Raw genomic sequence first — 20,471 nt, forward strand, 5'->3', positions numbered from 1 at the left:
CTACCAAAACATCACCCTCAGAATGCTGCTGCTTTGTTCAGCATCTCTCTCTTACAGCAGTGAGATTACCTCCATTAGTTGATCTCAGAATAAAGTCAAGCTTTCCTACAGTACTTTACCACCGGCTTTAGTCTTGGTCTTCCAATGTGTTGCCCTCACATAAAGCATCATTACAGTCTGCCCTAAGGATTGAACAACCTAACCAGCAACAGTCCAAGCACATTTTTATTCAACTCCTTACAAACAGTTTCTGAATATATAACCTGAAGGTGAGTTACTGTCTTCACTTTTTTTGCAGTCACTGGGCTATCCATATTGCTGCAGGAAGAATATTTCTCCGTGGTGCTGGATACTGAATATCACAAACACAACACTCAGTAGTGTCTGTCTTCCTTGACTTCCCCATCTTCAACTAATAACATTTTCAGGGACCCCATCATGAAAATTAGTGTGGCTGGAGACAACTTCTCTTCTAGCCCCGGGTGTCAAAGTGGCAATCCCTCCTTGATTCAATCTGAAAAATTTAAGGAGAGCACAACGATCCAAAAATACTGCTTTTCTTCCTCTACCATTCTCTGGAGAAAATCTGAATATAGTGTTGGCCAGAACTTTTCTTCCTGAAATATTTCAGTAGCTTAAAAACACACCATCCGTTTTGTTTCCCCTGTCATGTAGAGACTTGCAGGGGAATTTTGGGAGATACCTATATATATTGTCACATGCACCCAGACGTGTATCGGACTATATGTCTGTTTTTAAAATGCAGCTTCATTCATTTTTTTCTTCGAGTCTATTATATAGAAGGCAGCCAAGGAGTATTAAATACTATAAGAAATAAGAACTACTAGCTATTGATAGTAAACCAATATGTCCTTGACTTCAGAAAAAGCTTAAAATCCAATCACATCAAGCACAGTTAATCAGGAAAGAGAAGTACATTGTCTACTAGAGCTTGTTTGAGAATATAAAAATTAAGTGGTCTGGTATTGATGTTTTTGCCAAGACCAGAATCAAATTTTAAGGATCCTATGAGGCAGGTAAAATCAGTTAATTGTAAAGTCTAACAACTACAATTAAAGAAAAAGAGCTCCAAAGATATGTGCACATTCTGAAAATCTGAAAGGCTTGGCACTGGCTACTTGTATCATCCTGGTCATCCTTTAAGGCTTCTTCCTATCAATATTCCAAGAAACTTCAAGAATACTTCCTTAGAAAATGCTACAAACAGTACAGATAGCTGTCTGTCATGCTTAAACCAGGTATGCAGGTAATTATACTCTGAATAAAAGGGTCCATTCTGTTTTGTAAGTAGCTGATCAGGACAACACACTTTTTCACTGATTTTGGTGCTTTTCTGCTCAAAGGGATTGAAAAACCATAACAGAGTAGGTCAGAGGCTGTCAGACACCTTTGTCTTAGGAAATGGTCAGTGAATGTCTGGAAGTTGCTTTCTGCTGGAGGGGCTGATCTGTGATTTGGTTTTGTGTTTGGTACTGCAGTGGTTTGCTGAACAGCTGATGGGCTGGGTGTTTGACTGCACAGCTAAGAATGAATCGGCCTGCCTAGGCTTACTGCAGTTACCCAGACAGTAAATGAGCTGATCATATGAAGAAGGATGCAGTTGCTCTCACTTTAGCTGATGCAAAGCCAACTAAGTGTGAGGAGTAAAGATGCAAAGTAAAATGATTTGACTAAATAGCAGGGAAAAGAACTTCTAATCATAACTTCTGTTACTTTGACTAGTAATTCTGAAACTACTGCGAATCACAAATTCACTAAAGAAGAACCTTAGGCGTTTGTTGATGATGTTTATTACTAAAATCAAACCAATTGTCTCCTGTTTTGCAAAATGGGAGCAGCCTACTTCATTTTATTGTCTGTTTCTGTGCCTGGCTTTTGTTTATTTTTTTCAAAATAGCCTGTCAGAATGAGATGCCCAGTCAGAGAGCACTCCAGAATGTTAGACAAGCTTTTATTTCTTGTTTAAACTAATTCAGCTGTTTATTTTTGAAGTATATTCTAACTTTGCTTAATGAGGTAGAGTGTCAGATTCTTAAAGACTACCAAAATTATTGATTTATATCTGTCAAGTTTCAGTCAACGTCTTTACTGTGGCTACTCTGCTTGCTGTGGTTGCCCACAGCTCAGCCTTGTGTATAACCCTTCAAAATGCTAGATAATTACACTATCCCCATTCCCCAATTTACGCATGTCAATCAAACAAGAAATAGCTTATGGTCTATTCCCTGGATGATTATAGCTTCTTCTATATTAAAAGGCTACACTTATAGTTTACTTGCTTTTGCCTGATGGCAAGTTCCTAATTAAATACACTTCTCATGTGTTTAATTTTTCTGCTTGCATTTTGGGAAAGCTAAAATCTCAGTAAGGCCAACAAACTGTTGGGGTATATTATTAACATTAATAATTGTTATTTTTACAGTCTTGTAGTGAATTGTAGCTCAAAAAAGATCTGATGGATCAAGGGCTGTGACTTAACCTTTATTACCAAGACTCTAATTCTATACAAGTTCAGAACTTCAAACCAGATTCTTAAAAATTATTTGCTGTACACTTCTACTCTTGCTCTTTAAAGCTGTTTGAGTTTCTTCTACAGAAGGTTAGAACACAAATTGCTGTTTTATTATGGTGGGTGGCGAGGAAAGCTGTTTGTTCTTTTTCTACTTCCTTTCATTTGGCCTTCTTCTTGTCTTCTTAGAACATCAGAAAGGGTAAAAACTCCGGAGGATCTCAGCTAAGTGCTGAGCTTCCATTGTCTGCCCGATGAGGACAATCATCTTGATGCAGAAAGGTGACTCAGTCATTCTTCAGTATGGTTCAGTACAGAGTCTCCATGGAGTGATCTCAGGAAATCATCAATTAAATGTTACTTTTAAATGTAGCTGCATTTTGTTGACCAAAGAGTGTCCAGGACTTCAAGTTAAGGAATTCTTTCTATGAAATGTTTTGCTGGGTTGATCCTGTACCTGTATGGTACAGGTCTGAACTGACCTTAGCAGTTTAGAAGTGGGGGACTCAGACTCAGTTCCAGAGTGAAAAATGGAAACGCTAGAAAATACTGTGTACTTCTAGTTTCCAAAATAATAGCTAATATATATGTGTTTTAGGCAGCCTTACTTTATAGCACTCCAAATACTTCTTATTGTGACTTTTCTCACCCCCTCCCCCCCCTTTTTGGCATTTTAAAATGCTAAGGTGTTTTTTCCTGACATTCTTTTAGTGAGTCATAGAGTAGTTTTGTTATAGGTAGATTAAGGAAAATCACATCCAAATATGGATTAATGAATCTTTATTGAGGTAAGAGAGCAAATGCAGCGCTGGGGTGGCCGAGGAGTCCGAGCTCCGTCCAGGCTCACCAAATTGTTTAAGTTTCAAACCCCCTTTTCTCCACACAGCTGCCGGTTTCAACACCTTCAGCACGCCTCCTGGCTTCTTCTACAATCTTCTCTTCTTCTTTCTTCAGTCTTGTGGTCACGTACACCTTGTCCTTCAAGTCTGGGCCAATTTGCAGCTCCTTTGTCTTTTATGGCTCAGTGGTTTCAGCTCCTCTCTTATCTCAAGGACAAGGGATACCAGAGATGGCCCATTCTGTTCTTTCTCATTCCATTGCAAAGGAGTTACCATCCTTTGATATGGATCATCTGGTGAGCATCCCAAGGAGGGGGGGGCTGTTGGGTTGGTGTTTCCTCAGATCAATTCCCCCCTTTTCTTTTCCCAGTAGTAAAGTCTTTTATTTTTCTTAAAATTTGGATCATTGTACTAATAATAGCTTTAGCCTAAGAAGTAATTGTTTAATTACTTTTAGTGAAAGCAAAATTCTTCTATTATTTATCACAGTATGATTTTGAGTGCAAAATTAAGAGTAATTACTTCAGAAGAGTTTTAAAATGGCAACTTGTAAAATGGAAATTCATTAATCATTCAGTGGTTTATAGCATAATTTCAAAGGAAAAGTGAAATGCTTTGAGAAAGATGGCTTTTTCTTTGCTACCAAAAAAAACATGGGAGATAATCAGTACTGGATAAAAGCTTTTCCTACACTGTCTGTAAGAAATTATTTCATTCAGTAACCTTGGAAATATGTCTGATTTCAGAGAGCATATAATTTGGTTATAATGTGGCATATAGTGTGCAAACCATTGAAGTGTATCCTTTTGTCCATTAGCCAATCCATCGTACTGCATACCATGCTAATGGGTGGATATGGCAGATTGCCTAACGTGGGGCATTTTTGTTCCTCTTACTTGCATTAAGAGTGACTGCATCAGGTAAGAACTCATGGAAGCAGAGAAGGTTGTTCATTGTTTAAGGATATTGAAAAAGCTCCAGAAAAGACCATTTTAGAAAGCACAAGTTCGCCAAGGAGTAGAAAGGCAGAGAGAAACTCAGCAAGGGTGTAGGAACCTGGCAGCGCTAGACGGACACTCAAGAGGAGAAACTGCTGTAAAAGCCACAGGGCTGCAATTCGCATTTCACAGGTGATAAAATGGAAACCTCCTTGATTCTGGAGGAAACTTCAGAGTTTCCTGCAACTCGTAGAATTACTGAGGGAACAGACATTAGGTCTTAAAGGAAGGATTCTCTTTGAGCAAGGATTCTCTTTGAACAAAGAGAAGTGGAAAGGAAATCACTTATTTATAAGCTTTCTTCTATTTATATTCTGCCTTACCTGGATGCTTTCAGGTTCTCTATTTAAAAAAAAAAAAAAAAAGTTCTATTTTATAGTGTTTATAGTGTAATTGACATTTAAGAACTGGTTTACTTTGAGGAGCTCACTGTAAGGGAAAGTTTTAATCAGATCAACTTCAAAGTTCTGTTTTGTATGTGTAAATATAAAGACAAATTTTTAGAAATAGATGAGAAATAGATGATGTAAACTCAGTTAACTTTCTTATACAGCTGAAGCCTTCATTATTCCTGTTTTTCATTTACACTGAATATAATTCATCAGAAAGTGTGAACGCAAGCAATCATTTAAAATGAAAATATTTAAAACTCCTTTTTGTCTTGATTATTCCTAAATAAAATTTAGGATATAGATGCTGTATGTGCTTGTTTTGTTCACTCATTGATTTCTACTAACATTCTAAATTCTCTTGGAGCAAGACTTAGTAAAGTAAACAACCACATTTTACATATTAGCTAACACATACCTGTGGGTTAACTCCTTCAATTTTTTTAATTTTCTCTGTTTTCTTCTGTTAACTTTTAAATTTGAGTTCATTTTTTGAAAGTACTTCTGAGATTTAGAAGACTGAACCTGTGCAACAGAAGAAATTGAAGATGTTCTCTTTAGGACTTAAAACATTTTTAAGAATGTATTCATTTAATTTGTACTAGCTAAACAGTCAATCTTACTCATTATCTCTCTTTGAGCATACATGCTGTTCTGTAGTATGTCCATCCCACAATAACTTTTTCCAGTTGCTTAACAGGGAAGAAGCACTGTATTGGCACTGCATCTTTCCTCTTAAGTATTTAACTAGTGTTCCATCTTTTTATCACTTCTATTGATGACTACAGTTTTAAGAAAATTAAACTAATGCAGGTTCCTCCTATGGAAATAATTAAATAGTTAGTTGCTCCAAATATAAAATTGTGATACCCTGTAACTTTGTGGTCATTGAGTCTGTCAGGGAATGAGCTCTGGGACCGTGGTTCCTGTTGCAGAGTCCTGGCCAGAGCACTGTAATTTTCATATTTCCACTTCTCTTTTTCTAAATTTTTTGGAACAGGAAACATTTTTCTTGTGTGCCTTAACGCTCTTTTTTTGCTCTCATGCTTCCTTTCTTTCAGGGAAGATACAGGCTGGTACTGAACGTAAAATTATTCTAACTAATGAAGTAGACACTGAACCACAGGATTTAAATGGTGTTTTAGATGCTTTTATATGCTTTTATTTCAAATACAGATCACATACACCTTTATGCTTTTTTAATGTCAGAATTAAATATTTATTATGTTACCGAAAAGTAACATTTAATGACAAAAGAAAATGGGAGGGCTTTTATATCTATTCATCATCTATACTTCTGATATATCTATAAGTAGGGAAGGAAACATGAGAAATTAAAGGAGATAAAAGAAATAGGAAGAAAGCAAAAGAGAGTAGTGAACTTACCATATTCTTTAGGGTGTGTATCTGTGCAAAACTTTATGCAGTATGAGAATATGGGTACAGAAGCAGAGCTTCCAAGACCTATTAAACCTGTTCTACCATGGAAGGCTATTCATTCAGTTTTGTTTTGTACAGCCACCTATACTGGGTTATAGCCATGTATTTCACTTAAGTTCTTCAGAGTTCAGATATCCCAAGGCAGAAGACTGGACTATCCTGCTCTAGACATTTAGTGGGTTTGGGTTTTTTACTTTTCTTTTTAATAAAGGACAAGTCATGTGAAAGGAAACATTATGACTAAAGAACATGCAATATGGTTTGCTGTTGATTGTCAGTGCTGTTGACATCTGTTGTAGAAGTGATTTGACATACTGTACAGAATACAATTGTAAATACACTATTCTGCCTGTCGCGAAGTGGATGCAGATGGATCTATAAGCGCACAGTGAATCATACCCTAAAATAAAAATCCCAATGCATAAAATAATGAACCTACTACTAAGTGCTTTACTCCACTCTCCTGTCCAGAATATTGTAGTTTCATATAAACCAAAGTACTCATTTCTGGTTTTCTTCCTGAGAAGAAGATAATTAACTTCTTCAAGCCAACAGTAGTTGAATTTCATACTTAGGAGAATGCTTGAATTGTAGCAACCATGCAATAGGACAAAATCATTCAAAATCTGCTTGGAAATTTGAGATTTAATATTGGTGTTGTTTTTTTTTTTCCCCAGTATTGTGTTAGACAACATCTTCTGCCTTTAAGATACTACTATAGCACGGTCTCTCCATTGTGTCTTCCAGCCTGCACACAAGCCACAAACTCCAAATTAGTCTTTCCCTCCTCAGCTGGGCTTTTTGAAAGGGTCTGCAAACCTGAGCTTGCTTGTTTGCTCTTAGAAAAGCAATTTGTCCCATCTTACATCTATTCTAGTTCATCCATCACGCTCATCTTCAGACAGAGTACAGCAGTGAGCACAAAGCACACATGCAGCTTTTCACTTGTTGCCTCATTACTTAACTTCTTTAAAGGATTATACAGAATTAAACTCACAGAAATCAAATTGTTTTATATGAAATTGTGTGAAGATGTAAACCAAGCAGAAGATACCATTTAACACCTACCCCCACCCCAAAAAAAGCCCCAAAACCTAGCTCACTGTGACAAATTTAATCTGTTTTGTGTGAATTAATTTTGTGCCTAAGTTACTTTGAAAAGAGAGTGAGTAGAGCAGGTGAACAGGAGGTGAAAAGGGTTCCTGTTCTGGAGCCACTGAACGTACTGGGGACAGGAGTCCAGGTGACAGAATGTGAAAAAAAAGAAGGGAGAGAGAAGGAGGAGTGTGGCACCAAGGAGCTGGGAGATAACAGCTGAAGCAGAGATTGAAATACTGATAAGATGATCAGGCAATAAACCCACAGCCAGCTGGTTTTGCACACAGATGGAAAAAATTCCTAGAAACCAGACACAAGGACCTGCTGTGCGCTGACACGCTGGGCAGTTGGGTGCTTATTTATAAGTCCTTTTATTTTTAACTTGTCTTGCATAGCCATTTCCAGATTTTCCTGTTTTAGTTTATTCTTGTTCATACTCTAATAAAACATGAATATTCTGAATTTCAAAGCTGTTTTGAACTTCCTTATAGATATTGTAATGAAATAGTCTGGGCGGATCTCCCTTAAAGCCCTGTATACTTGGGGGTCTGCTGTTTATATTCCAAAATGTTCCTATTGGAGTGTTTTCTACCATGTTTAAGTCACTATTTAAAACAATTACATTTTTATAGCTTTAATAGGCGCAACAGTAACTTTCAAGTGTTTATTTCTATTTATATGTGAAAGATTAAGTCCTCCTTTGGCTCAGTGTTTTGCTCAGGTTTAGAAGATGACATCCCTTTCTAGATATTCACCATGGCCCTATTCTTAGGAAGGGTCAAGGTCTCAATCTATCAATAAATGGCCTCATATCCTGTCCCTTACAAATATAAAAAGCACATCAAACATAGGCTACTCAAAATGCTTTGGAGGAAAACACTAAAAAAAATTGTTTCCAGCAGTTTTTGTTTCACATTAGAGCCTCTGACAGCAATGGGAAGTCAGGAGGTTTGATTAAAAATTGTTTTTTGAAAAGGTGATTTTTCTGTTGCATTCATTGTTCAAGCTCACAAGTGACTAACATGCACAAGAACAGAATCAAGAAGACTCAGACATTCCCCCTCAGTTCTTGGAAGTCCAGAGGTGTCTAGTAAATAATTACTTTTTATATTTTCTGACCATTAAGAAAATTACCCTCCACTTTAATTGTTTGAGAATTTGGTTGGTTTTGGTTTTTCATTCAGTGATTCTAGTAGATAAATATTTGTATCTGATTTTTTTTTTACTTGACAATTCTAATAGGTATATATTTTCATATGAATTTTACTTTTTTTCCAAAGTATGTGCCATTTTATGATTAATGTAAATTTCTTTTGCTGTACTACTTGGCCTTTTAAAAGGTATCTTTTAATATTTCATATGGCAAAAAATCTGTTTCATCTGGAGTTATATATGTGTAATGCTTCTCACTGTCCTACTCTGTAAAGTGTTGTTGTTAGTGTCTGTAATAAATCTATGTTCTTGTTTTATTTCCTCTAACGAGTCTGCCTTTTGCCCGTGACCATAATGGGTGATTTGCCCCTCCCAGTCCTATCTCGAATCTCAAGCCTGGCTCATTTTTACCTTCTCATTGCTGGAAGGGAAGGGAGGATGGCTGTGGGGTGCTCAGTTGCCCTCTGAGCTCAAACTGTGGCACCACAGAACCTAATTTTAGCTATATTTACTGTTTGCCACATAATTACAGTTGTTCACCAGTAGAGGACTTGTTTAGTTAATTTCTTTATTAACTATCTCTTGCAATGCAGTTTTGGGTATACAATAGGCTTGGTGTATCTTGGTTTTTTTACTGAGAAGAGATTGTGACTGTCTGACTAATTTTGGGCCAGAAGGAGAAAGATACTGCAAATAAAGTAAGAGCATGATTCCAGTACTAGCCAGATACCCTTTTAACTGCACAGATGATCTATGAATCTATTTCCTGACTACACTATATAAACCTCTCTCTATGTATATGTAAGTAGATACCTACTGCCTTTTGACAAATAGAGAAAATCTAACATGGAGAATTAAATTTTTAATTTAATAATTGCTGGTCTCTTGTCTGTAGTATCCAGTGACAGGACACATGGGAATGGTGCAAAGCTGCACCAGGGGAGGTTTAGGCTGGACAGCAGGAACATTTCTTTACCAAGAGGGTCGTCAAACACTGCAACAGGCTTCCTGGAGAGGTGGTCAATGCCCCAAGCCTGTCACTGTTTAAGAGGCATTTAGATAATGCCCTTAACAACATGTTTTAACTTTTGGTCGGCCCTGAACTGGTCAGGCCGTTGGACTAGATGATTATTGTAGGTCCCTTCCAACTGAAATTATTCTATTCTATTCTATTCTATTCTATTCTATTCTATTCTATTCTATTCTATTCTATTCTATTCTATTCTATTCTATTCTATTCTATTCTATTCTATTCTATTCTATTCTATTCTATTCTATTCTATTCTATTCTATTCTATTCTATTCTATTCTATTCTATTCTATTCTATTCTATTCTATAGCTAAAATTTCTTCTTATTATTAACTGTAAAATTATTGTGTAGTACTTTATTTCTAAGATAAACTCTGTTTTCCATATAGGCTAGAACATTCTTCTTTGGCCCTAACTGCCCTTTGCTTAACAAATCTTTATCACACTCTTTAAACATGCCACAGACTTGAAAAATATCTGAATAAGTTAGAGAAGTTAATATAGATAGGACCAAATGGCTTCTATGTCTGTTTTAGTGAGATGAATTAAACTGATATGTGGCAGTCATTGTCTTATGCACCATTGTGTTGTCTTGCACTTCGAGGGATAAACAGATGTTCTTGAAATCTTGTAAGTATACACAGAATTTTTGTCAAAATTCTTTTTTTTTTCTCTCCAAAAAAAGCAACATCTTTTAATGGCAGAATATTCAAACCACAGTTTAGGTATATTTTTCCATTGCTTTTTCATGGTATAAGTTTGCAAGTACTTCTAGTTAGTCAAGTGCTGGTATAAGTGGACTCTGACAACGTGGAAGATAAATATGTTTGCTTAGTTACCTTTCCAGAACTAAGCTGTCAGTCATTGACTTCCAAAATCCAATTGAAAAGAAGACTGACAGTTTTTGGTGAGGAATGAGTCATCAGCATTCTTGAACTGTGAAGATAATTACTTGACTGAGAGGAGGACTTAGTTTTTGTACAGATGCATTGAAACCCCATAATTGAAGTCATTGTTCATTATACTAATGCATTCTAATGCTAGTTGGAATTTTAACATTGCAATAGAAGTATTTTTTATTATTTTTCACATTAATTTTCAACTAATATATATTTCTCATTTACTGTAAACTGTACTGTCATGATCATTTTCAGTACAAACAGGTGTTGGGTGTCCAGTGTTCCACAATTTTAATCTCAGTGGATTTTGGTCTGTCACTTGTAAGATGTTGTCAGTTAAAGTAGTCGGGAGGGCAATTCAGGAATGTATGTTATTCTTTCCCCATATTCATGAAAATTTTTCCTTTTTCTTTCCATTCTTTGCATTTAAATAGGAGGACAACTGCCTTCAGATGATACAGAACTCACTGACAGTTGCTCTTGCGTTAGTCGTACTTCATGAGAACTTCAGAGGATACTAACTGAGGTATTTATTTGTTCTTTTCATTTGTAGAATTTCTACTTTGCAGATATTAGGTAAAAGAGCAGACAAAAGACATCCTGAATCTAGACCAAGAAGAGTAATCTTACATGGAAAATAACACGAAAGTTCTGTCCATAAAGAAAGCTACTGGGTGATACAATCTGATCTCTTTTTATAGCTGGGCATTATGTCAGTCAATCTTTTTTTATAAATTGAGAAATCAAATAATTACAAATATGCCAAAAGGAAACATATTAAAATGCAGTTAAAATGTTGCTTGTTTGGGATCTTCTATCCAGTTTATCTGATCATCTGCTTTTCTCCAAGAATGGACAAAAGATTTTGCAGGAAATCCCTGGACATGAATACCCAATCACCTACATAATGACTGAATAATGAACCCTTCAAAACTATCTGGCATTTATCGATTTCTTCCTCTAATACTTACAGGGAATTTCAGTTAAAGAAAAGCTTTGGTGTAAAACAATACACAAATGCTTTTGTCCCAGTTTATATTTCATAAATGCATGGGATTAAATATAAAAGCTGTTTTAAATATATTGATAAATAGTGTATTATGAAAAATATGTAATTTTTGTCAGACACCAGTGAATTAATTCCTTTGTATAGAAAAGTACTTCTCTATTTATATACATAAACAGACTCTGATAAAGGATTAATGGCCACAGAATTCATAAAGAGAAAAAAGTATCTTGTAAGCCTGTGATCAGTTGGATTTGTGTCAGTCCTAAATTTATGATCTGCAGCTGTTAAATGTCTGATAGGAGCTTCATCTTCTAAAGCATAATAACAGTGTTAGTGCAAGGTTAGAAAAAAGGAAACGTGCTTTGAGAAATGAAATTGTCCAACCATATGGATGATGATTGCAATGCTTCACATAGCACAAAACTTGTAGTCTGTAAATCTTACAAATGTATGTTTTAATGGTTTTTAAATTGCAGGCATCTACCGGCACAGATTCTAAAATATTGTAGGTTGAACAGAAAGTCTGTTGGTCAGTGTTTGTATAGTTAGTCTAATGTAAGCAGTGCTGGGCTGGAGTTGTTATTTTTGCATTTGAGAACTCAGAGCTTAAATGGCACTCAAAAGGATGTCATATAATTTCTATATCATCTTAAAATATGTAATATGTGCAACTTATTTTTCCTAATAGCTCTTGGTGCTTATATACATCTTTCTTAAATACCAAGAATGGTTTAACTTTTTGGAAAGGTTGGTAATTGTTAGTGTAGTTTTTGTATAAAATTTGTATGTGCTGTTATAGGTATTTTTTAAAGAGACTTTGTATACCAACCAGTATGGATTATAGTTAGAATAATGCTAGTATTAAAATTAAAAGTGTTCAGAAAAATTACTATTACAATGCAGTTGGATGTTAGATATGGATTCAGGAAATAAATCAGAAGTCTTTTTTGTTTCTAATTTTGCAGTGTGTGCTGTTAACAGATAACTATGTTAATAGTTTTTATGTGCAGATTCTATGAAGTGCTGCATATTCTCAGATTTTAATAAAGCAGTTGGATTTACGCAACAGATTGGGCCATTTTCGTATGGGTTATGGATTCGTTATGTCTAATGTGGGGCAGTTCATTTCTGGAGTCAGCATACAACCATTTTAGCAGTAGAATTAGCTGCTTATGTCACAGATTATAATTAGCTGCATCTGTATGCCAAAGTAACAGGATGGAATGCAAAACACAGCCAAACATGTGAACGAATTTTCTTCCAGTGATATTTGGCCAGGCCTAAAATATCTTCCACTCCAGATTTGAAAGTAGTGGAAAAGTTAGACGATTCTCTCTTGGGAAGCGACTGACTATAGTTTATTCAGAAGTCCACATTGTTTCAGATCTCTAAGGTAACAATTTTTAAAATTTATTTTTATATCTGTATTAAAAAATTAGCATATTAATAATTGAGTTGGTGTTTGTTTGATCTTTACTTATTAGATGGATGTATTGAGCTTCTCCCCCACGGGATTTTCTGTGTAACATTTCAGGCTGATTCTGTCTTCATTTAAGGATCGCGTTGATGCTTACGTGATTTATTTTAGAACCTAAATTTAAGTGTACAATTTTATATGCAATTATTGTTTTTTGATTCTGATAGCTTAATTGTACTTTTTTTTTACAATTAAATGCCGTACTAAGTTGCATACTTTAAACTCGCACTTGTGTAATATTAAGCAGCTAACTTTTAGTACTTTTAAAATCTTTTATGATATATTACCGTACTTATATAAATATATGATCTGCAGTAGTAAACCTCTGATGTTTGTAGCTCTAAATTTTTCTCAGTTTATCTATCACATACTGAATTTAGTTTAATTTAGTCAGGAATGGATCCATGCTTCTGCTGAGCAGTTCTTTTTGTCTTGACAGTGTGATAATAACCTCCCATCTGAGGAACTCTTACCAAAATCAGTTTGAACTTCTGTGAACTGTACTTGAACTAATACAGAGCGTCCAACTATTTGTATACAGAACTCCTTTTATGAGTTTGTCATCTCCTTGAATTCAAATACATTTTCCTTTGAATAGTTTCACTGACTGAAAGAAAATTACTAACTAGGTATCAGTGGGTTACTGCCTCATTATCAAATGATTTATTGGACTATACTTGGTGTCTCTCCACCGGCAGGTGCTCTCACTGCATATTTAATCATGTATAAGCATGAGCACATAAGTTCCTAAACCAGAATCTTGCCAATCTGTTGGAATGTGATTTGACTGCATCAACACTAGTTAGCTAGGCTCCTTTTATAGAGATATGGGTGGTTTTACCATGTCTTAGTTCTCCTCCTACATGAGGAGCAGATGAATCATGCCCTAGAAGTGTCTGCCTCTCTCCACTGTCTGTGGAGGGCGCGTATGTAAGTATGGCTGATATTATCTGTGTTTAGTGAGATGAATTCTGACCTGCATAGCCATGTACAAATGATTACTCCACATGAGAGAGCTATAGTAACTTTGTGCCATAGAGTTCTGAAAGTTTGCAGTCGATTAAGATTTTGGAAGTTTTGGTTGTGATGCATAGTCACAGCTGATGCCACTTTGGCTGAGATGAATGTTTCTTTATCTTCTAAACAAATGTGACATTCACATATTAGATACAGACCTCCTTTCCATTACGTAATGAAGAACAAATGGTCCTAGAGTACCACCAAAGGTACTCTACTGTGTGGAGTTAAATTAAAAAGGATCTAAGTTAAGCCCATCATTAGAGGAAACCATTTAAAATGTCTGTTCTAAACCTTTCCACTTTTGCTAATAACATGAAACTTTCCTGGTTGAAAGCTCAGTGGTTAAAAGGAGGTTATATTTCAGTTTTTATTCATAATCATAAGGCTTTGGTAATGATATGAAGATAAAATATTCATCCTTACTGTAATAGGTTTGTAATTATACAGGTATGTGTGACTGTATTTAGTGTTGAAAATGCAAGAATGTATATTTATATTGTGCAAAAATGTATATTTTAAGCTAAGGGAAAAGAGTTTTGGAGGAACAGTTGAAAGAAAGGGATATAGCATATCATAGAAACCCAAACCTTTGTCAAAATGCACAGAAAAGTTGGGTGTACAAGGATCCTCTTACTTGAATAGCCTTGTAAGATTTATTCCTTCCTGTGAAAAGTAATGCCTTTTACATGAGATGCAAATCCCAGATCCTGACCTCTTACAGTTTTAAATTATTTTCATGATTTGGAATTAAGTAAGCTGGATTTCCTGTGGACTTATTTCTCAGAGTTGATTGTCTTAGATGTTTAATGAGCAGTGACTAAAGGTTCTCTGTAACAGAGACATTTACAAGGTCTTTCTCTCATACAGATTTTCTGATACCTAAGAAGGTCTTCTTGTCCATCGCAGTCTCTCAGTGGAGACATAAATGGGGTTTCTTCTTCTCTCTTCTGTCTCATTTTCAGAAAGTTTGCATGACTGTAGTATTTCTGAGACCTCTACTTGTCTGTTGAATTTGGTTGAAATTGGCCAAGCTCAAAAGCTTTTGCAGGAGGGAGGGAAATGAATGGGAGTCAGATGATTTAGACAGTCCCATAGAGCATGGTTGCTTTTGTATTACTTAAACCAGGCTAAAAGCATCAGGGCAGTTTGGATAACAGATTAATTCAATATCCTGCTCAAATTTTCAGCTCGGGTAACAATATTCTCACTATTTAATTCATCTGTAACTTTGGCTACCTGGGCCAGTCTTCTCATTAAACCTTTCTGTGTATCTGCCAGAAGCTGTTGACTAGCTGCTGCATTTTGTGCCATGGTTGATTATGTTTCTATGGTAGATGAAATACTACTTCTGTGTAAGAATGTGAAGAGGAATATAAACTAAAGTACATCAATATTTTTAAAAATGGAGTATGGTATATGCTAAGTACTGGATATTGATAGTCTTAGCCATAAAACACATGGTTTTCACTAAGATATACATTTGTTTTTGTATGTGCATATGTATATCCTGAAGGGTTTCTGCGAGAATCATGTCTCTATGTATTTTCAATAATGGCACGTAGAGGTGGAATCATCTTGTAGAACTGTACTCTTCAGTTCCTTCTTGTTTATTTGCTGTGTGGTCAGTGTTCTGAGGAACAAGAGAAGTCTTAGTACCTTTTCTTCACCTTAGCTTTTTCCAGTAGTGTTAGTAGCAGATACTAAATTTTATACAGAATTTTTGCATCATTGGCTTATTAGTTCTGGATACTAGTGGCTTTCGGAAAAGGCTGGCTGTGTAGTGTACATCAGCCTCTGTTACAAGTTAAAGTTTCATGGAGGTCCTACTTTGTATTTCAAAGCTGTTAGACCTGGCTATGGGAAGCATGCAGCCTCTGTCAGTGATGGCTGCTGATGGAAGATGTGTCTGCAAAGTTCCAATGGACCCAGTTCCCTCAGTTTTGAAGGAAAGGATATTGAAGTGAGGGGCAGTAATAAGTAAATAAAAATCATGTTCTGGTGACTCTGAAAGCAGAATAAAATGGAAGTGATTCTTAAAAAATAAATGCTCTGGAATGAGCAGAGGGCAGCTATGACAATGGGCCCTAACCGCAGATCAGGCTGCATTAGCAAGGCTGTAGATGGCAAACTGCATCCAAAGATCTGTTCCAGTCCACCTTTTGACTACAGTAGATGATCTGCAGAGGTCCATTGCAGCCTTATTTTTTCTGTGATTCTCAGAATTTGTTCAGAAATATTTTCCTGAATATTCCCTTTAATATTGTTTACCCACTGGTCTTGATTACTCCTCTAGTTGTCTTACTAGCTGATCCAATCCGCAATGTTTCAGATTTCATGTCTACTCTCAGTATGAGGAGGGCATCAGAATTTACCAAGTAAGATATGTCATGGGAGATTGATAGCTAGAAGTATTCATAAGACCTTGTTAGACCCACATAAAGTTCCTATAAATCAATAAGAATTGACTGCAATATTGGACTTGAATTTTACTTGAAAATACAAGGAAGGAAGTGGATGGATTCAGAGTTTAAAACCAAAAAAGTAACAGTATTGTTTTAATATCAGCATTCCCTATGAGCTGAAAATTCACGGGAGGATATATGTGAGACTGGCGGAAAAGGTTGTAGTTATTCTTTGCCCGAATGAAAGTTTTCATAGTAAGAATAAGGCAATGATAAGATAAATTGCAGTATGTGGAGGAGAAAGAGGTTGATTGGGGTTTGGCCTGAATGCCAAATGAGAGAGAGGGCATGGTAAACACTCCCAAAACTCAGCATGGATGAGACAGACAAAGCTACGTCAGGTTTGGTTCCCTCCACATTCCTGTATCACAGAATCATAGAATACCAGGTTGGAAGAGACCTTGAGGATCATCTGGTCCAACCTTTCTTGGCAAAAGCACGGTCTAGACAAGATGGCCCAGCACCCTGTCCAGCTGAATCCTGAAATACTGTAATAGTATCCTAATAAGCTTTGTACCTTCATATTACACACCAGGGCTTCTAGCATATATTCTAGTTCTACAAAAAGACAGTCATATTTGAGGGCTAAACAGGTGAAAGTTTACCCAGAGGGCACCCAGAGACAAATTTTAGGTAGTATGGATGGATGCAGTAGAGAGTTTTATGGAGATGGAGTCAAACTTCCTGTAGGATGGGCAGCAAGACCAAGATAGGAGATGGTAGTCCTGTGCTGCCCATGCTACTTTTCAGGCTATTTTTCTAGTCTCAAATGCTCAAATAAACCTAATGAAGAGCCTGTGTGCCATAAAGTGTGTATACTTTTTCAGTCCTGCTCTTTGGCATAATAACAGATATCTATTTTACCCACAAAACTTTTCTTCCCTGTAACATTTTACTTTTAGTTTTGTTGTGTTATGGTAGGTATTTTCCATTTAATGAAAGTACTGAAGAAAGCTTCTAAAAACTGTTATCTTGCTTAAACACAGAACTGCATTATGAAATAGTATATTTCATGCTGCATGATTTCATGACTCAATAATTATGTTCAATGCATGTGTGAAGATAGTGCTTTCAAACAGAACTGCAGTTCTTATATTCATTAAGTTGTATAAGACTCTATCAATGTATTGTCGTAACAGAGAAGAAACAGTTTGTAAACTGTATTTGATAAATCCACTGTTTGTGTTTTATCTGAGTACCCCACGTTCTTTTTTAATTGTATATTTCACTGAAATTCTGTTAGCAACAATTTTCATGATCTGTGAAAAATACTTGCTTTTTTACATTTAGATTCATATATTTTTTTAATTTTGCTTTTAGTTAAACATCTATTGAACTGATAGTGTTGTGATTCACACTTAGTGATTTAACTGATCTTAGTCATGTTTATAGGAGACAAAGCCGTATCCCCTTAGCCATATTGACAACTTCTAAAAATGCTGTTTAGATTAAGGACATTAAAATGACTGTCTTCCTGTATCAGAAATCCTCAGGTACCTCATAACACATAAGTTTAACTCAGGAAGAAATTCAAAGTTAACATGTAAAAAATTATCTAGAAATAAGCTTTGATTTAGGGTTGTTTAGTAAGTGAAGCATATAAAGGGCTAGAACATAAAATAATGAAAACAAAGGCAACAGAAAGCAGAATTATTCTTTCTCCCTTTGCTTTATCAGAAGATGCCATCTTTTGCTACATTTCCCTTGTCTTTGTGACTTTCTTCAGCTTTCCCTGGGCACTTTTTCCCCGTTTGGTACAATGTCCACCTGTGTCTCTCATGTTCGTTTCCTGAGTGTACCCACTACTTCACCTTTTTCTCTTATACTCAAGAATCTACTCACAGTATTTAATTTACTGTACTTAAATTGTACTGTGGAGAATTCTTTGTTACATGTCTGATTTCACATTTTGTTAATTCACAGCTAAAGAAATTAGAACATTTACTAGACTATTTTCCCATCCTGAAATAGATTTCAGCATTGTGGTAGTTGATTTTAAATTTCAGCTGAATTTTATCCACTTTTAGATTAAAGTAATAGATTTTAAAGCCATGAGGACACTCTTTACTTTTGTACACTAGAGACTAACAAGTATCTCTCAGTTGCCCTTATATTGAACTAAAATCTTTCTGACTCATAATTACTTTCAAGAAATGTGTGTAAGGTGGTTCTTCATCTGCCAGTTAAGGAATCAAAATCTATCCCAGACAGAGTTTAGTTGCCTAGGTAGCAGAGAACAGTCCAAACCACCTGCAAACCTGGACTAGGTGATCCTGCAGAAACTGAGATCTAGCATAATTTATCTTTATTTTGCCATTAGAAACTTGCATAGACTTTCCTAGAATTTGAATTTAGGACAGCCTAATTTGCAGCTCTTTCTTTTCCTGGAGAAATGCCTACATGAGAAGTCACCACCACTGTTCTGGGACTAGTGAAATGTTCATTTATTATAGGGACAATTGTCAGAGGGCTTTAATCAAAATATAAATGCTTTGCTGCCTGCCTCTGACTCACGATGGAGTTTATCTGCCAAACATATCAGATAAAGATGTTTTTAAACATATGTGGGACCTCTTATTTATGCTGTGTGGAACTTGCTTTTCCAAGTTAAGGCTTTGCTAGATTGTGAAGCGAGTTTCGGGATTAATGATCCCTACACAGTAAATTAAATTGTTCTCTTGAAATAGGGGTCTAATCCAGACTACAGTGTAGGTAGTAAGTGATCTGAGCATGCACAAAAGCCACAAAGACTTTTTCTTAACTGCATATCAGAACCAGTACTTCAGTATGAGCTGCAGTTTTTTTTCAGACCTACAAGGAACAGTTTAGGGAATTGGTTTTAACACCTTTAATATAGTTTTCACTGTGGTTAAAAATTTTGAAGCTCTGGAGCTAGTCTGTTGCTTGTTATTTATGATCAAAACTGCAAATAACACTGCATAGGTAGTAAATAGCATACTGATGTTGTTATTAGACTTTCCTGTTGCAACATTCTCTTTTTTTTTAATATCCTGGGATCTTTTTTTTGGTAAGATCTCAGACTACAAAAACTGATTGAAAAGTCAGGCACTATTGTCTGTAGTTGATGATCAAACAATGTCTAACTTGAGTTTAAAAAGACAAGTTATACTTGTGCTCTATGAATGTCTTCTCCTATATGTGCCCAAAGGATAACATTAGACCCAGGTACATATATAGTAACCACAGACATACTTCCTGGAGAATGTAATGAGCTTGTTACTTGATACAAATAGCAATTGTTTTCCAATTTCCTAAATTAAGATCTTTAAAATGAAGAAATATGTCAAAAATAAGTTTTACTTTTCAGATTACAGTACTTGATTTACATCAGTAAATCAACTTTAATTGAACATTAAGATTTTTAATAATAACAGCATATTTCCATTTCGGATAAAATACTTTCTATGAAAAATTCTACTTTGAGATACAAGGAGTATATATGTTACATTGGATGAGAGCTTTTGCTCTTAGTTTATTTTGGAATGCATAAATACTTAACATGTATTTTGGGGGGTTGTTTATGCTTTGTTTGATTTTACAGCCAATTGAAAGATTGGCTATGTCTTTCCTATTGTTTTTAATCCAAGAGGTGTAATTCAGATCAAAACCAGTATTATACATTTTGCTATCTTATTCATCTTCTGTGTTCCTTGCATTGCATTATTGCTTTGTCATGGCTGCTGGAGAAACTTAGAGTCGGTTGCTGCCTAAACAGTTGAAATCAACATCACCAAAAAAGGCTTCTGTAGTACATGTCTTTTGATGATTTCCTTATGTGTCTAATACACATTTAAATTAATCTGGCTTTCCTCTGTGTAAGTAAAAATGAGTAATAAAGCTGTTATGACCAGGACTGCAGTGCAACAGAAGCACATCAGTTTGTGTTCGTTGATATTTAAAATTCATCAGAAAAGGACAGAGATTTAAAATATATGAGACACAATATATATATATGAACACATTTTGCTTCCCTTACTAGTGAAAAAGAAAGTGAATTTTTAATTTTTAGTTTAGTTTCATGTGGCTTTTCAAAAAAGGCACAATTGTGACTTCCTGGATGCAAGGTCAAATTATTCTTCTTTCACATTTTTTATAACATATTTCTGA

General features: G+C 35.5%; 1 protein-coding gene across 5 annotated transcripts in view; it reads left to right on the plus strand.

The window, feature by feature from the left end:
* The window catches only part of SGCG (sarcoglycan gamma), a 145,144-nt gene that overhangs the window by 34,826 nt on the left and 89,847 nt on the right, over positions 1-20,471 (plus strand). For 3 of the 5 annotated variants that reach the window (XM_042791922.1, XM_042791917.1, XM_042791918.1), the window contains exon 2: positions 10,810-10,901. The exons of 1 other annotated variant lie outside the window; for it this stretch is intronic. The gene's annotated coding sequence lies outside the window, so the exon portion shown is untranslated. The remainder of the gene's footprint in view (positions 1-10,809; positions 10,902-20,471) is intronic. One more of the 5 variants, XM_042791919.1, reaches the window with a different exon arrangement.

The sequence above is a fragment of the Tyto alba genome, unplaced genomic scaffold, assembly GCF_018691265.1.
Source record: "Tyto alba isolate M040663 unplaced genomic scaffold, T.alba_DEE_v4.0 Super-Scaffold_2, whole genome shotgun sequence".
Taxonomy (NCBI): Eukaryota; Metazoa; Chordata; class Aves; order Strigiformes; family Tytonidae; genus Tyto; species Tyto alba.